Raw genomic sequence first — 20,038 nt, 5'->3', positions numbered from 1 at the left:
TTGATAAGATTTTCCAGTGAGATTTTCTTCGTGGCTGGAGCCACTCATTTCATTAATTAGGGTATATAATGCATGGTAATTAATAAGGCCCTAGTATAATTTACAGGTGACGTGATGTAAATAACGAGGAATAAGGTTTCATAATATGATCCGATCGTCCTAGGCTGAGTTTAAATGCTACGAATCATCACAAATTTCCCGATTAGTTATTTAGGACGATACGTCACCTGATGATAGAATTTCCTCCTGTATAGATTTAAGGCTGCATACTACAAGACGGCAATAAACAAAGTGTGGGGTGTACTTGAATTTCATAGACCGCGATTAACCATGAATTATTTTTATTTTATTTTATTTTTATTCTGAAGGCTAGAGTCTTCTGGTTAAATGTGCATTGTTTTCGGGGTATGAGGGTCGAAAGGGCGGTGCGTGATTTGTGAGTTCGTAAGTTTGAAAGTACAGTGGTGTTTACATATGTGTATTCTCCGGTAGAAGAGATATTTGGGACGGTGAAAAATGCCGTCACATGGATAAGATGGCTGAGTTCATATGTAGGGTGGCGCGCTGATAGCGCCAATGAATCGCAGAGAGAAAGTTGTTTTGCGATAATATGAGTGTTTAAATATAGCAAGTAAGTGGATAGCCTTACTCTGTGGGTGAAGGAAAAAGAAAATAAAAGACAGGCGAGCCGAACAGTTTGACAAGTTTATGGCCTGGGAGAACGAAAGGAGCTCGCTGGCCACTGTGTAAAGGGATGCTTTCAGTCCTCCTTTCTTTCCATAGTAGAACGAAAACATGCACAATTCAAGATAAAGACACCGTCGCATATATCTTGGGTTTGACAAATGAATGAACTCCTTCCACCTTTGTTATTATTATTAAAATAAAAACCGGGATAGGGTTTCAGGTTTTTTTTGTACACCCCACATATGGAAGCAATGAGCTCGATGCTCCAGGATTCGAAGGAGACTGTTGCCCACATGTGGTAACTAAGCGGAGCTGTACCAAGATCCTGTACTGTTGTTTTTTTTCCTTTCCTCCTGCTCTGGCATGGAGAAGCAAATGCAAGGTGTTACGTTATTTCTTCCTGTGATTGTATTATATGTTAGGTGATGCAATTTATTGGTTGACGGTTGATATGCCTGTTGTTTTTAGGAACACCGTTGAAATGAAATGTCACTTGTTATATTAACGCCTAGGTAAATCCCTATGAAACAGGCGTTATGAGGGGTAAATACTCCGTGTGATAAATCAGACGAGGTCATTAGCATAGATAATGTGACATAGCTATCATGTGTTTCAAAGGGTACTCGATAATTTCAACAAACCTCAATTAACATGATACGAATAAATTGAGCGATACAACTCGTGCCGTAAGAAGATATGCCCTTGTAAATAACATGTGTGTAAAATGCTTAATATAATAAGATTTTCCTGTGTTAGATAATTCAAAAGGGGACGCCCTTCTCAGTGTGTTTAATGATTTGAAGGTTATGAAATGACAAATGCCGGTCTGAGAAAAAAGACAGAAAAGGACATTCAAGCTCAGACCTGATTATGAATTAGTGTAGTGTGTTAATAAATATTTCGGCATATCTGTATGTAATGAAATTTCAAGTGTTTTTCTTAGTTAATTAAAAGTGTTTTTTGCAAAATAGACGGTATTCCTTCTCATTAGTAATGTGTTCGTATTCCTATGATATCCGAGACTCTTTCCCCTTACTTGGATTTAAATAGTTTAAGCCCCCTTCCGGACATACCAAGTACCCAAGCTCTTGAGCAAGCTGAGGAAAACTCAAGTAGGGGTGATGGTTTTCGATTCCAGGGAATGTCCAAGGGTCTCGTCGAATAAATCCTTACAGCCACTTTATAAGCCAATTAATATAAATTGTTATGCACTGGAGCCCTGGACAGGTGCAGTACCCAGCGAGTGACGTGGCCGCCGTAAGCCAGCTATTCGTGCCATATATGGTAATGTTCCAGCTCACCCTCAAAAGTACATTCTGAGCTACTTTATCGCTATTTTGACACTGCCATCTTAAAAACCTTTACAATGGACGTCATCTGTCAAGACTTCAAGAAAATCCACCGAGTACTATAGAAGTTATAAGGGTAGATAGTACCCGAGTTCTAGAAACTTCCATGCGAACGTGTATAAAAGGAGGACCGCCCGACCTATGAATTCAGTGTCTGTCACTCCGCCGTCTCTGTGACACGGGTGACAGGAGAAGTATTGTGTGTGTCGAACTTCTGGTTGACAGTCTGCGAAATCCAAGTATTGGAACCTCGGTATTTTCTATAAGTGTTGTATCGGGACTTTATCATAATCTTGAAGTGCATGAATGGTACTTTGTTATTTTCTGCGAGCATCGTATTGGAACTTTGTCATATTGACACATTGGAACTTTGTTATTTTTCGTGTGTCGTGATTGGACTTTGATATTTTCATAAAGTGCCATATAGGAACTTCGTTATTTTTCGGAAGCGTTTCATTGGAACATTGTTATTTTCGTCAAGTGTCGGGATAATACTTTATTATTTTCTTAAGGTGACATATGGGAACATTGTCATCGGAACCTTATTTTCTTCGAGTGTCGTGTTGGGACTTTAATATTTTGACATATCGGAACTTTGTTATTTCTACACATTGGAACTTTGTTATTTTTTTGAAGTGCCACATAGGGACTTACTTATTCGACGACGATTGAAAGGACTTTGAATTTTCACGAGTGTTGTGTACCGCATTGAACTTACGTTTCGAACTTATTCGAACTTGTATTTTTTGAATCAATTTCTGGAACACTGAAATTTTCAGAGCGTGTAGGATGAACTTGTGCCCTACCAACATAAACTTTCATGTGAACGATATGACTTGTTTTCTCAAGTGCCTCATTGAATTTAGGCCTTGTAACGACTATGAAACTTAGGGGACGTTCAACATTACGTTTAATTGTGAAATATGCAATACTTTCCAAGTGCTGCACTGGGACTTATGTTTTGATTCTTAAAGACTGTGACAATTCAGAATACGCATATCGCGTTCCCAGGAAGCCTAGAACTTTCCAGTATTTTGAGTGATCCATAATTTATGATGTCAGACTTTTCTTTCAAATATTATTTTCTTTAATGGCTATTCACTTCGCCTATTGACGGAACAGGACAGTTTCCGAGTGCTACTTATTCAGTTCATTGCCAATATGTTTTAAATCATCGGAACTATGCATTTAGGCCTGCATTGACAGTAATCCTCTAAAACATTCTGACTTACAGTGAGCTTGCATTATGAACTTGCATTTCTACCAGTACTTGTTCTTCGAGTGATTATTCCAGAACGTTTTGATTTAATATCTAGAGTGCAGTAACCATAATTAAAAGGTCATATCTGTTCAGACAGTGCCATGAATGTGTGGAGTGCCGTGCAGGAAATTCAAGTGTGAATTACGTCCCGAATCGAACCCAGGAACGTGTGCCAATCTTCGAGACATTCCAGAACGTCGGGACATTTCCAGAACCTCGAGACATTCCAGAACTCTTCATCCGAGCAGGTGTGGTCCCTGCCCAGTCGATTTCCAGCACCATCCCAGGACTTGGAGGTACCAACCAGCCACGACACTTCCACGCTGCTGTACGAAGATGATATGAACTTGCTTTTGATAATCAATAAACTCAATTTATCAAAAGAATCTCTAAAATTGATAACTATACCACTCTCTGTGCCAGCTCCAATGATAAAACCACTCCCTGGGTTAAGAATCATGCTCGTTAATTTAATATCAAGCGCCTTAAAGATATGAACACATTTTTACTGGTTTTTATTTTATTTGGCGTATGATGAATAATGACAACCTATAAACTATTTACACAACCAGTGAAAGGTGAGTACAAAGTAAATACAAATTATCATATCTATACAGTCAAAGAAAGCAATTTACAAAGTTTGAAAATACAAGAAGAAAACACAATATATTTACATCGCTATCCACCTATCAACTCTGACAGTTCATATATACACACTGAGTGCGAGTGATGTACATGTCACTAAATGTGAATGTCCAAACCCGCCACCCACTTCACTGCTTCGGGTGTTGCTGTGTTGAGGTCTTCCATGGTGCCAGTGAAAGCACGGAGTGGACATTCCTGCACTACATGTTTCATTGTTTGTCGAACCTCCCCACAATCACAGTATGGAGAAACTGACCAGCCCCAGGTGTGTAAAGTAGATGCTGTTCTACCTACTCCACATCTCATGCGGTTTAGTCTACTCCAGGTGCAACGTGGCAGATCAAAGCCTGCCAGCTTTGTGGATGGGTTATCAATATCCACTATTGCCCGAGCTGGGGATAAAGACCACTCTGTTAACCATTTAGAGGTGGGGTTGAATTCACTAGATGTTATCTTCACGGCTGTCTTCCAAGCAGGCTGGCGAGACTTCAGGCGTGTGCATTTCTGTCTGATATCCTCATGAACAGGTAGACGTTCATTCTTTAGCATTCTGGTCCATAGCTGAAAAAGGGCCTTCTGTCTCCTGATATGTGGAGGTAGTATATTGCTGAGAACCGGTAACCATTGGGTCGGTGTAGCACGAAGTGTACCAGTTATGATTCGCATGGTTTGACGAAGTTGTGAATCTACTAGCTGTGTGTGAGCACTGTTAAGCCAGACACCAGAGCAGTATTCTGCTGCAGAATAGACTAAGGCCAGAGATGTTGTCCTTAATGTGTTTCCATCTGCTCCCCAGGAAGTTCCAGCCAATCGTTGGAGAATGTTATTACGACTTTTTAGTTTGTTGGCGGTTTTCTGCAGATGATTTTTGTACGTAAGAGACCTGTCCAATGTTACTCCTAAGTAACTGGGATTGGCACAATATTGTAGTTCATGGCCCTTGAAGAATACCCTTGGATGGTGGTTTGCTTCTGCGTTGTTCAGATGGAATGTAGATGTCACTGTTTTCTGTGGATTGGGATGAAGGTACCATCTTTGAAAGTAGTCATCCAACAGTTCAAGGTCTCGGTTAAGAACTATTTCAGCTTCTGCGAAGTTGGGTCGTTGAATTGTAAGGCAAATATCGTCCGCATATATGAACTTTCGGGACACTGTTTCAGGCAGGTCGTGGATGTATAAGTTGAAAAGAGTAGGAGATAGAACCGACCCTTGAGGCAGACCATTGTTGACTTTGTGGAATTTGCTTCTGTTGTGTTCTGAGTGAACTTGAAATAGTCGGTTGCTTAACATTCTGTCAATTAGTGTAGTAATTTTTAAGCAAGGAACAGCTTTAATCAGTTTAAGCATAAGACCTTCCCTCCAGACTGTGTCATATGCAGCTGTAAGATCTAAGAAGACAGAGACGCTTTTCAATTTCTTCTCAAAACCAACCTCCAGATATGTGGTCAAGGACAGTACTTGGTCACTGCAGTCACGGCTGGGTCGAAATCCTGCTTGTTCAACTGGAAGGAATGCTTCGATGGCTGGTGCTATTCGGTTTAGTATCAGTCTTTCTAATAACTTGTAGGTGACGCAGAGTAGAGCTATAGGTCGATAGCTTTGTGGGAGAGTTGGATCCTTTCCTGGTTTCAGAAGGGCAATAATTTTTGACTTCTTGAAGATTGGGGGAAGTCTTCCTGACTGAAGTATGGATCTGAAGAATGCAGCAAGCCATCTTCTTGTAGCTGGACCACAGTTTTTTAGTAGTTCTGGGTAGATTCCATCTAGTCCTGCAGCTTTGCCATTTCGGAGTGATTTTAATCCCTCATCGACCTCTTGTGATGTGAAAGGTTGTGAATAGGTTGCGTTCGGTTGTGTTTCTCGTTTTGCCTGTTTAAGCTCAGTTTTAACCCATTTCGTGGTCAGTTTATTCCTTGTTGTTTTAGAGGTGGAAACGAGGTGATTTGTTATTGCTTCTACCTTGATTGGGGAATGTTGCTTTGGTGGTATGGATGTGGTACAATATGTATACGTAAAGAAAATTGAACCTTACCCTACTATGGGAATGGGTGTTTGCATGGCGTATTTAGACACTTCTACAGTATAACATATTCATTTTAAGACAACGGAGTCTGCCTTCCCAGTCCTAGGTCTTTCCTAGCAAATCGTGGACAAGAAATATGTCTGCCTTGGCGAGACATTAATACACCGGCAAAGAGATGGAAGTGAGCGATATTCTACCGGCATATCGTAGCATATCGATGGCCTAGATAGAAAACCTCGCATTTCCCAATGGGTGCTCTTCCTATCCATTACTTCACTTAAGACTGGACACGCCCTCCCACCCACATATGGATATGTAGTCCATAAGAACTATTTTCGTTATGTTCATTTTCCTGTGCTAACGAGTAAAGGAAAATGAACCTTAAGGTGTGCTTAAATACGTCTCTCAACATAGATTCGTATAGTACGGTACGACAAGGTTCATTTTCCTTCACACTCCGGCATACGAAAAGGAACCCAACGAAAATTGTTCTGATGGACTACATACATGTCCATATGTAGCTGGGAGGTGTGACCAGTCTTAGGGGAAATAATGGACAGGAAGAGCATTGTGATATACGGTGTTTTCTAATTAGGCCAGCGACTTGTCGAATATGCGTATATGCATCAAATAGCCTCCAAGATTCAAGAAACAATATTTTAATTAGTTCTCTCTCCAGCCTTCCATTTGGTCACTTCCCACATTATTACACTATAAGTTTTTAGGTTACAATAATGAATGAGTATGCATACCAAACCCTTTTCTTCTTTTCTAGGGAATTCCGTCGCACTAGCACAGAAAGATTACGGCGACAATAGAATGGTAGAGGTATAAGCCTGTGGATAAGAAACCGCGCCGTTAACTGAAATATAGATACGGCATTCACATGGTGTGAAATAATAATCAAAGAAAACTATATGCCGGACTGCTGACGAAGGAGGTCGAACCCACCATATCTCGAATACAAGCATATTCTATACGATACGTACCATGCAACTGACTCTTATCATAGGTTTGTAAACAACCAGCAATCCAAAAAACAGGCAAACAAACAAACAAACCAACACGTAAAGCAGTGGCCCCATTGATAGCTTGCTAAAATCTTTGCTTCTCTGTCATATCTGTTGCAGAAATTGGAGTATTACGTCGTAAATATGACGGCGTCCTCAGCCGTATTGCTTGATTTTCGTGACCAGGTCCACGGTCTCTCGTATCAGATAGTTACTCAGTTGATCTCACGAGGGTGAATGAACACTGTGCCAGCCCCAAGTCCAGAATTAAAATTCGTGGACTAGTCGGGAATCGAGTCTGAGTCCTCCGTTTAAGAGGTGCCTTCGCAAACACGGGGCAAATAAATTTGGTGAAAATTAATCTAATGAACAACACATATCGTTCTACGAAATGCGTACGTCGGATATAACTACGAATATGACCCTCATTAGCAAGCCTCCGTGGCTCAGGCGGCAGCACGCCGGCCTCTCCAAGCCGGGTTCCCTGATTCAAATCCCAGTCACTCCGTGTGAGATTTGTGATGGACAAACCGGATATGGAACAGGATTTTCTGCGGGTACTCATATTTCTCCTGTCATATTTCATTCCAGCAACACTGTCCATTACAATTTAATTTGTCAGTCTTTAATCATTGCCCCAGAGGAGTGCAACAGGCTTCGGCAGCCAGCACAATTCCTATGCTTGCTGCTAGATGGGATTTCATTCATTCCTGACCGATATAAAATGACTGTAAACAATCTGTGGATTCCATGATCCTCGTTAGCTGCAGCAACGTGACTCTGTTTATTTATTGGCCCATGTTTAAAAGCTGGAAGTCTCCCCTACCACCGAATAATCTCACTACTTCAAGCCATCAATTGAAAATTACCAGGGCACTCACGTTCCGGTGACAGCGGCCAGTACTATTGGCAATGAGAAAACTGAATTGTATTACACAGTATCGTCTGACTGGACGGCAACATTAATCGCACCATTCTATAAGTAGTGAGGTTTGAAACAATATTAATGATGTACATCATTGCTAAGTATAAAAGACAATCAATGTATACACATTTGAGAAAGTTAGGATAATAAATTATGGAGGAGAGGATGACTGTGATTACAGTCTGCAAAGGACCTCTGGGGATTAAACACTCGGTACGTATGGCGTAATTGGGAATTCCGAAAGGGGTATCTCCACATATAGATCTAGCATGTGTACGAAAGAGAACAAAGGATGACTATGTTGGCCACTCTGAGGGACTGTGGGATCATGATTAAATTAATCAAGACATTTATATTTACAGCCTTACAGTTTCAGTTTCACACATTTTACAAACGTACCACCTTCACAGGAAACATGCCCCACCAAGTCACTATTCTTCTATAGATAAAATCACAACTACCCACCAGACACTCTAGACACTAACAAACCTCACCAATGGCATGCTGTGTTTTCGCAAACTGCGCTTTCCATGCGAATTAGAATAATAAAGTACCGGTAGTAGAAATAAACGCATCGGTACTGGTACTGTGAGACATATTTTAGTTACTTGAAGTAGTTACTGTAGTTACTCTCACACCACAATGTCCGATACGCATGTACAGAGCGCTAGCGTTCAAATGGAGCCGATGTGTTTTATCCCAAGGCGATTGCACTGTACATGCAATACAGCACACCAAGCGACTTGGATACACGGCTTCCATCACGTATCTGTAAACTGGCATTCGGAAGATGGTGGGTTAAAGCCCGACCGTCACCAGGAATGAGGATATTTTTCCTTGGTTTCCCATTTGCACATCAGATAGGGTCTAAATGCTGGAGTTGGGGGCCACTGACGCTTTCTTCCCAGTCCTTGCATTTCCCTACCCCATAATTTCCGTAAGACCTGTCTGAATCGGTGCGATGTAAAACAAATAGCAATAAAGCGTTTTAGAAAATTCGGTTTTTCGTCCAGCTAATATTTATAGATGTTCGTAGAGATCAAGATGTCGGAATTTCGACACGCAGGTTAATCTTCAGAAACACCGCGAGTATATTTGAGCCGTGATTTAAACCAGCAACTTCTGCTCAGAAGGCCAGCGTTAGATTTTCTGGGACACTCAGTCCTGAAAATATTTTTCAAATAAGCATAATTTTATGTGACTGTAGATATCGTGATCGTAGGCACAGGACCTCCAGTTTTACACGGAGTTCAAACTACGGGGATGTGAATTTCGTTCCACATAAATTGGCATGAATTCGATCTACCACCACTGTGAAATGCTGAAATGGAACTGCCAGAGCCGCAGAGGTAGCAAGTAAATACTGGAATAATTATAAATCATTTCACGAACGAGAGGAGTTCGTGAAAACTTTGTTCTCCTTCAGCTACATCATCTTCTCTCTTGTCCGCAATCAGTTTCTATAGACTCACCGCGTTGAATACCTCAAGCGGATATGCACAGCCCTTCTGAACCCAGTTTGGCGAGTTCGAACTATTCTCCGTTCGATGGTATTTTAAGGCTTTCAAATATACCAACATCGCGTCAGTACATTTGCTTGTCCAGAAAATAACTCCTACGTGTCAGAATGCTGTCACCTAGAACTCCAACAATAAAAGCCGGGCTTAGTGGCTCAGACTGTTAAGGCGCTGGCTTTCTGAGCCCAAGTTGGCAGGTTCGATCCTGGCTCAGTACGGTGGTATTTGAAGGTACTCAAATACCACAGCCCTGTATCGGTACTGGCACGTATAACAACTCTTGCGGAACAAAATTCCGGCACCTCGGCATCTCCGAAGACCGTAAAAGTATTTAGTTGGACATAAAAACAAAAAAATTATTATTTCATTAGGATTCCAGAAACAGTAATTAATATGGAGAAAAACCAATTACTTTATTATTATTATTATTATTATTATTATTATTATTATTATTATTATAGGATCAAATATCATGCATGCACAATGGATAAAATAGAATAAATCATCAATGGGAACAATAACAAATCGATCGATAGATTTACACCCACATTCTACCTTTTATTTTCTGTGTTCTTAATGTGCGGTATGGTTATGAAAAGCATTGAAGCCAAATAATTCCATCTGCTAGTGCAAAGGATCCTTTCTTTATGAGTTTAGATTAAATCAATATGAATGGTAAACGGCCACTAATCGCAATATTAAGTGCGTAACAAAAGTGATTTAACAGGTACATTAGGCTGAGTGAATTTTAACTATAATATTCCTCCCGTATTTACATGCTCTGTACTCGTGCTATTACAGAGCACATTAGCATTCAATTAATTATTGTTATAAATAGTCGGCGAATCTCATCAGGCGTTAATATTGAAGTGCATGACTTTCGTTATTATGGGCTCAAAAATCAATTACTAGCTAATTAATACAGTGCCAGCAATTAATCCTGACGTATAACACATGAACGTGCGAAACGGAATTCCAAATTATTGTGTAGTACATTATCTCTATTGTGAATCACCAGGCATGTTTCATAACAAGAATTAAAGAGAGTCTAAACCTTTAGCGTGCTACTTTAACTACAGTGCGACAAACAATGTTCCGAACTTTGTACTAAGAAATAAACAAGTGAGTACACCTTGTAAATGGCTTTGGAACTTAGTTTTCTATAAGAGAAATACTGTATATCGTCGGCTTACTTCTAAAACCTCGTATGTCCCGATGCACTTCCTACGCATTATTTTCCTTAAGGCTGGCCACGCCTCCCGGCCACATATGGATATGCAGTCCATCAGAACAATTTTCATTGTGATCAATATCCTATGCTGATGTGTAAAGGAAAGTGGATCTTATCATGCTGTATAGTAGGGACGTTGTTTTCATCACGTATTTACGCACTTCTACAGTATAATGCATTTAAGGTTCATTTTCCTTTACACATCAGCACAGGAAAGTGAACACAACGAAAATCGTTCTGATGGGATGCATATCAATATGTGGCTGGGAGGCGTGACCAGTCTTAAGGAAAATAATGGGTGGAAAAAGCATTGCGAGATACGAGGTTTTAGAATAAAGCCGTCGATATTAAGTTATCTAAAATTGAAATAAACTTACTCCACCTTTAACTGATGAAAGTTGAGGGCCTATGACGAAACATACTTAAATAGTTGCCTCCATTGTACTCGATATTCTGCTTGATGTCTTGATTGGCCCAGCAATCTGGTAGTTCTATTCTGGCGTACAATACGTCTACAGGGATGGTCGGAAACGAAGTGAACTGAGTATACGAACGTTAGAGCGTTGGTCGTACTGATAGGTGATTTTCTTAATATCGTCGCTTCACCGGTAAAACGTTGTATTCCACAAAGCTCTTCGTATCGATTATTCTCCTTAAGACTGGTCACGCCTCCCAGCCACGTAAGGATATGCAAGTCCATCAGAACAAATTTTGTTGTGTTCATTTTTCTACGGCCATGTTTAAAGAAAAATTAACCTTGCTGTACCGTACTATAGGATGTATGTTTGTATTACGTATTTACGCACTCCTAGTGTATAATGTATGTAAGGTTCATTTTCGTTTACTGGGCAGCATAGGAAAAGGAACACAACGGACATTGTTCTGATGGACTGTGTATCCATATGTGGCTGGGAGGCGTGACCAGTCTTAAGGAGAATAATTAATAGGAAGAGCTTTGTGCAATACAATGTTTTACCGGTGGAGCGACAATATGTTGATATCTTGCACCGTTCTCATTTTATCAGCTGTTGAAGTTAGTCAATCAGATCGCTTCGCGGGCGAATTCAAATTGGCTTTACGAAGCAGTTTGCTAAATCTGCACGTGACATGGTATGGGTTGAGAGCCATGCCAATAAATGAGCATCAAACACTAACACACCGCCTCTGTGGTGTAGTGGTTAGTGTGACTAGCTGCCACCCCCGCAGGTCCGGGTTCGATTCCCGGCTCTGCCACGAAATTTGAAAAGTGGTACGAGGGCTGGAACGGGGTCCACTCAACGTCGGGAGGTCAACCTGAGTAACGGTGGGTTCGATTCCCACCTCACCCATCCTGGAAGTGGTTTTCCGTGGTTTCCCAATTCTCCTCCAGGCAAATGCCGGGATGGTACCTAACTTAAGGCCACGGCCGCTTCCTTCCCTCTTCCTTGTCTGTCCCTTCCAATGTTCCCATCCCTCCACAAGGCCCCTGTTCAGCATAGCAGGTGATGCCGCCTGGGCGAGGTACTTGTCATCCTCCCCAATTGTATTCCCCGACCCAGGGTCTGAAGCTCCAAGACACTGCCCTTGAGGTGGTAGAGGTCGGATCCCTCGCTGATTTCGAGGGAAAAACCAACCCTGGACGGTAAGCAGATTAAGAAAGAAAGAAAGAAACACTAACACAACGTGTGTTTAAGCCAATGATACCCTAGCTTGCTTGCTATGGAGTGAGCCGTGGGTTTAAGCCAGTGATACCCTAGCTTGCTTGCTATGGGGTGAGCCGTGGATTTAAGCCAGTGATAACGCAGGTTGCTTGCTATGGGGTAAAAAAAAAGGTAAACTCGTGTCCTCATCCTGAGGTAGTGCAGCTCTTTTCAGGCACACCCCCAATGGAGGTGAGCTGCATGTACCATTTCTACCACACACCAGCCCTCCTGCCATTCTTAAATTTCTGGCAGTACCGGGAATCGAACCAGGGCCCCCGAGGACGGCAGCTAATCACACTAACCGTTACGCTACAGAGGCGAACTGCTATGGGGTGAGCCGTGGGTTTAAGCCAGTGATACCCTAGTTTGATCGCTATGGGGCGAGCCGTGGGTTTAAGCCAGTGATACCCTAGCTTGCTCGCTATGGGGTGAGCCGTGGGTTTAAGCCAATGATACCCTAGCTTGCTTGCTATGGGGTGAGCCGTGGGTTTAAGCCAGTGATACCCTAGCTTGCTTGTTATGGGGTGAGCCGTGGGTTTAAGCCAGTGATACCCTAGCCTGCTTGCTATGGGTTGATCCGTGGGTTTAAGCCAGTGATACCCCAGCTTGCTTGCTATGGAGTGAGCCGTGGGTTTAAGCCAGTGATACCCTAGCTTGCTCGCTATGGGGTGAGCCGTGGGTTAAAGCCAGAGATACCCTAGCTTGCTCGATACGGGGTGAGCCGTGGGTTTAAGCCAGTGATACCCTGGCTTGCGTGCTATGGGGTGAGCCGTGGGTTTAAGCCAATGATACCCTAGCTTGCTTGCTGTGGGGTGAGCCGTGGGTTTAAACCAATGATACACTAGCTTGCTTGCTATGGGGTGAGCCGTGGATTTAAGCCAATGATACACTAGCTTGCTTACTGTGGGGTGAGCCTATCAGCAGGGAGGTCGTTTCTCAAGTCCCGCACCTGGAGAAGTTTATTTCTTCTATGGGCTCTCTCAAACCGCTCATAAGCCATGTGCAGATTTAACAACACCGCCTTACGGAGCCCGTCTGAAGTCGCCCGCGAAGTGTTCTGATTGACTAAATTCAGCAGCTGATAAAATGAAAACGGCGCGAGATATATAATTATAATTTTCAATTATTTTTCAGTATGACCAACCCTCTAATGCTCACATGTCATGTTCACATTGTTTCCGATCAAGCCTTATAGTTTCGGAGCAGTATAGTACTTGCCATTTGAACAAAACAAACACATTAAACTTTTGAAAACAACGACAGTGTCAGTGTCTCATTGTAAATTTGAAGTAACACTGTAACGATAGACGCGTAGACCGTTTTCAAGGTGCATGCTCGATTGTGTGACCGTGGGATGTATTTTGCGCCCAGCGAATCCAGGGATCCTCCAAAACCCTAATTCCTACTACGAAATTTAATCACCTTCATCTTTGCTCATAAATCCGAACGAAGAACGGGTACTTTATCTAGTAATTTATAGATGTTAACTTTTAAAACCACTTTAGGAAAAAGCAATTATACACAAGTAAATATCAGTCTGAGTTGAGGCTATGTAAGCATCAGGTATAGACAAGTTTACCTTTTGTGGAACAAGTTTTAAGTATTTGTGTGAGAGAAAGTCATTCTAAACATATTGTGATTCCGAAAAATATTAAGAAGAAGCTCTTCAGTGTTAGCCGCTTCTTTGAGATCCACGGTTTCCTTATCATTTGAATTTATTTAAAGGTTTCGTTTTATTTGTGCAATTATCCCTATTGATTTTCAACCTACAGTAGCCATCGCCTACAACAGCACAGTCACCCATTTTAGTGCACACGAAGATGTTCAGCGCTATTATACAGTATGGATGAAGGGTTCAAGAAATTTTCAAACATGCTACGGAATTTCGGATTCTTTTGATGTAACTACAGCATTCATAAACATGATAATGAAATTCAAAATTGTATATTCTGGCTAATCTTATCACAAGAAACGGTTCAGTCAATACTACAGTATTTTGTGGTATCTGAAGCAATCTATCTTCAATTTCGTCTCAGTTAATTTACAGCTGTTAGGTTCTTTAGTCTGCTGAAACTAATTTTGAACATCTAAATTTATAATCTGAAAAGGAAAGCATATGGTAACAGAATTATACCTGAAAAGGGAACAAATTAAGTTTCCTTCTTGAAAGAACATCATTAGATTCTACCAAATATAATATACGCTTAAATTCTGCTTATAAACTTAAAAACTTGAAATTGGGAACTTATTTTAAATGCACATTTCTCTGCACTCTAGCATAGAACGCAAGTTGGCGTAGTACCGTTATTGCGTCGTTGGCGTGAGTCCAGCTGGTTAGTTAGTTCATTAACCCTTCACTACATCCTCCCCCAAACCCTTGGTTCCCTGCCTATGTCAATGACAAGCTGAACAGTACATTTAGATTATGTTTCTCTTACTATTCCCTTTACTTTTATTATTATTAGAAGTAGTGGTAGTTGCAAGTTAGTAGTAGTAGTAGTATAATATTAAATTTGTTTTCAAACTACGTACGGGTTGAGAGTTTCATGGGTGACTTACTATACCGCTAACGTTAAGGGGGCTGATACACCTAGATATATGATTTTTTTTATTTTTATCTCGAATGAAATAATGCACATTTCTTTACCTAAATCTTAAGTTTTATAGCGAAATTTCCAATTTTGATCTAGATGTATCGATTTTAATTCATGCATGTACTGAACTGTCAGCTGTGTGGGCGTGGCATTTGTGCGTTCCACCAATTTTCACTGTTTCGGGAAGGCATCAGGACCATTTAATAATTATACTTTGAACCAGAAATGATAGTTTTGCCTTGTCTTGCTTTGTTATTCTGTGCCCGTAACCTAACCACGAGGTTTTGTTTTGAACGGTGCCAAGTTTGTAAGACTCGGACAAAAAAAGAAAAAAGGAGAAGAAGATGGCTGGCATAAAATTTGTAAGGGTGTTGGTGGTGCGGGTCGTCTCACTGATGCTATCATCGACAAGCTGTAGTGTTATTATGGCAATGCCATAAGGGAAAACAAATACAACTTGGAAGACACGAGGAACTTTTTCAAACAAAAAACGCAATAACTCAAGAACTAATGCTCCATATAGACTAAATGGTATCATGAAGTTTCTACTGATATTGACCCTCAGAATTAATGTTGTACGAAAAGTTCAGGATCATAGTGTGGGTGGCGCCGAGATCTGGAAAATAGTACTGCGAAGGGGTATAAGCACCCTCACCCAATTCCAATGGCTGTAATGGAAACAATTAAGCCAACATTCTTAGACCTTGCTGCTACTGACCTCCGAAATAGATGTCTGAAATGTCGGACTAAAAAACTGGTAATGAGTTCTTTAACAACAAAGTATGGACTGCTTGCCCTAAAAACTCAAATTCAGAGAGGATAGTTGTGATAACTGCAGATGCTGAAGCTGTGTCTTCTTTTAATGATGGTAATAAAAGTACACTGGATGTGCTAGAATATTTAGGCATCAAAGTTGGGAAATGTGCAACATCTGCTCACACTGAATGAGATGTTCTTCGGGTCAAATTTGCCGAAAAACGGCTTCGAGAGTCTTCAAAGGAGGAACAAAGGACAAGATTGAGACTGAGCATGGAAGAATATATCGACGGCTTACTTCTAAAACCTCGTATCTCGCAATGCTTTTTCTACCCATTATTTCCCTTAAGACTGGTCACGCCTCCCAGATATTGATATGCAGCCCATCAGAACAATTTTCGTTGTGTTCATTTTCCTATGATAATGTGTAAAGGAAATTGAACCTTAAATGCATTATAGTGTCGGAGTGCGTAAATACGTGATGAAATAAACATCTCTACTATACAGTATGGTAAGGTTCATTTTGTTTTACACACCAGCATTGGAAATTGATCACAATGAAAATTGTTCTGATGGACTGCAACTCCATATGGGGCCGGGAGGCGTGGCCAGCCTTAAGGAAAACAATGCGTAGGAAGTGCATCGGCACATACGAGGTTTTAGAAGTAAGCCGACGATGGCAAGAATATGGAGATAGAGGGAACTAAATATGCAGCAGGTGCCTTCTAGTTTTATGTGTAAGTGGAAATGTATATACTCTATTTAAAGCCATTTTCCCAAAAAGTTCAACTTTTTTACACAAAAACGCAATAACTCAAGAACTAATGGTCCAATATGCATGAAATTTGGAATTCAGTTTGTTGGAACTTATAGAGGTTGGACCTCATTATTGAAGTCCTTTGAAAAATATGCTCAGTGCATCTAAAACATCAAGTGAAATTCTTAACTTTTTAAAATATTCCAATTAATTATCTATAAAAGCGTAACATATTCTTCAACTAAGTTCATATTGGTCTATGTTGGGTTATTTAATGTTGTCTTTAAGAAAAAAAATAGTTTATGCCAATCACATTGATAGTTTTCAAGAAATGTTGTTCTTTGGAACATTCATGAAATATTTTTAAAATATCTTTTGCTGCAAATTTTACGACACTTGTATACAATGAGGTTTAAAACTTTATGCATCTAATGAAAGCTCGGTACTTGTTCTATAAGTGTACAAAGTTTAATTTAAATCCCTGTTATGGTTCTATAGATATGGAGTAATTTACAAAATGCATGCATTCCAGGTGTATTAGCCCCCTTAAGTCTTTTTCCGCTGACGTCGGCTCTTTTGGAACTCTACTTGCAGTTTTATTATTATTATGCCCGGCTCCATGGCTAAATGGTTAGCATGCTGACCTTTGGTCCAGGGGATCCCGGGGTCCATTCCCGGCAGGGTCGGTGATTTTTACCATAATTGGTTAATTCCGACGGCTCCGGGGCTGGATGTGCATTAGAAATCATCCTAGGTAGGTCCCCATCACCACAGACGCGCAGGTTGCCTATACGGAGTCAACTCGAGAGACCTGCACTAGTCCTCTCCAAGGGCCATACGCCATTATTATTATTACTATTATTATTATTATTATTATTATTATTATTATTATTATTATTATTATTATTATTATTATTGTTGTTGTTGTTGTTGTAAATAGCCAGCTTGGTGGCCATAATCGTTAAGACGTGAAGTATATTTGGTCTGACGCCGTGATTAACGGGTTCGAGTCCCGTTAGTCGAAAATAATTTCACCATTGAAATGATGGCTGGCAGGTTCGATGGGGTGGTTGTATACAATTTATAACAACTGCATTGAATGCCAAAAGCCTGGATTCAGTTCCAATACTCTACGCAGTGCTCATATAGAGTGAGGCATATGAAGCTCTTGATGGTGATTCGTCCATCAAATGGAGACGTAAAGTCTTGAGCAGACCGATTGGTGCTATTCGATATGAGTAGGCTATGTGCCTGCACCGGATTCCACCCTCTCACTTCCTACTATCATATATCTCCTCATTCATCTCATTACTTCCTCTGAAGAGGTTGACGTCAGGAAGGGCATCCGGTGGTCAATGCTTAATACGAAGAATCATTTTACTTCATGCCTGACTCCGAAAAGACACGGGACAATTATTGGAAATACCTACAATTATTATTATAAATGTAGCTTCTAACTTAAAATAATAATAAACTAAACCCGTCATAATAATAATAATAATAATAATAATAATAATAATAATAATAAGCTGTCTCTGGGAATCAGTGGTAGAATATCGGCTTCCGGATCCCGAGATAGCTAGTTCAAACCCGGCAGAGTCAGTCGGATATTTGAAGGGCATAAAAAAAGTCAATTTGGCATTTCACTTCGTACGATATCGGCATGTAAAAGATCTCTGGAGACAAAATTCACTAAATCTCGGCCACAGACGCCCAGGAGAGATTCGGTTTAACCTGTCTGCCATCTAGTAGACCTAGAGTAAGACAGAACGTCAAAATTGACGAGCAGATAGCCATATGGCGTCAAATTAAAATGTCTGCACCCGGTAGCTGAAGAAATACAACAACAATAATAATAATAATAATAATAATAATAATAATAATAATAATAATAATAATAATAATAATAATAATAATAATAATAATAATAATAATAACAATAATAATAATAATTATTATTATTATTATTATAATAATAATAATAATTGTACCGGGAGGCACACCTGACCCGTTCATTCAAAAGAAGCGCATTGGAGAATCCCATCGAACATATGAAGTTTGCAACAACTAATACAAGTAGTTCGAACTTTTCTCTACAGATGTCTCAACTAAGAAAAAACTGATGTTATGTACTCTGGTGTGAAGAGGAATTATTAACATACTTAAGTAATTTTTATTTTATTTTAAGGTTTACTGCACTGAGTTGATTATTCTTTGCTTTTAGTATGTTAAAGTTGACAAAACTTCGATCTCTTCTCGCCAATTTAAGATGTTGCCCAATAGAAAATTTTGTATATTTATTTTCCAGGCAATCAAACTATGTCTAGTATTTATTTAATCACCCAATAAGAATTGGGAATATGTCAGGCGTTAGCCCAGAGTTCTCTAGAACTTTCCCCTCGGGTATGAAATCTGGCACATTTTCGACCAGGTCGTCTTATCTTTCTCTCCAGTCTAGTGTGTGTGTGATAGTAAAGGGAGGCGGGGTGACTCGCCCATCGTCGAGTAGTCTATCAGCTCAAGGTAATGGCAGTCCTGGTTTTACTAAGTGATCATCTTTGAAAGCTAGCTCGAGGAGAATCTTTCCCGTCTTTAACTATGTAACTTTAATTTTCTGAAATGTAAATTCCAAGTTCAAATGTAAATTTCGAACTAATGAAAAGAACTTAGCCGAAATCTGGGAATAGAGAGTGTGATCAACTCTATTTTGAGGTGACTATGATTTTGTAACCTTTTATTGTTTGTAATCCTTGTAATTTAAATATTCCCTCCACCTAGTCACCTCAGTAGTATATGCTAAGCCTCTGTAACTTCGGGCCATATACCCAATAGGGTTTTAACTTTCATTTCGATTTTCAAGGAGCGCAATTGTCCGCCTCCTCTCCATTTTGAGTTTTGGGCCTGTAACTTTACCAGTTGTTATTTTCATAAAGGCCTGGTAAAATGGGTACTCGATAACCCTGTGCCATTTTTTTATGTAAAGACGTAGACTGTTAGCATATAAGACAGTGCATACTGATTGAATTGTAAAATGTAGGTTGTGCCTTTGATAGGCCTGGACATTACTGGAAATAGAATCCTAAGTTTCATTGAACAAGGACGCTCTTTCTAGTAATGTAACTGTTGAATGGTGCCTTTGGAAGGCTGTAATGTCATGAGGTTCGGGGAGAAGTCACCTAGATTAACTTGTAGAACAAATGTGCTCTAATTTTGATGTATAAGAACTTGGGAGAACCGTCTCCTTCATTGTTTCTTAGTGGGAGCAGTTGTGCTCATGCAACATGGTTAATTAGGGAGCTGCAAGCTCAAGTTGGCCAATTTGTCGTTTGTTGATTGTTCCGATTTTCTAAACGTTGTCACCTAACTTGTAAGCAAATTTTGGTACCTGGAATTTTAAAGTCTAACTGTGAAAAGAAACCAAAAATTGAGAAGAAAATATAACCATAATTTTACAGTTTTAAATTAATATTTGGTTTACCTCTATCGACCCATTCATTCCCACAACTTCTTTCACCTCTGTCCACCATGATATACCCGTAACAATAATAATAATAATTGCAAGTACAGTTTCAAACGAGGTAATTCAACGGGAAATGACTTA

Source organism: Anabrus simplex, chromosome 1, assembly GCF_040414725.1.
Source record: "Anabrus simplex isolate iqAnaSimp1 chromosome 1, ASM4041472v1, whole genome shotgun sequence".
NCBI lineage: Eukaryota > Metazoa > Arthropoda > Insecta > Orthoptera > Tettigoniidae > Anabrus > Anabrus simplex.
The sequence above is the reverse complement of the archived record's forward strand: the minus strand, read 5'-3'. Positions refer to the sequence as shown.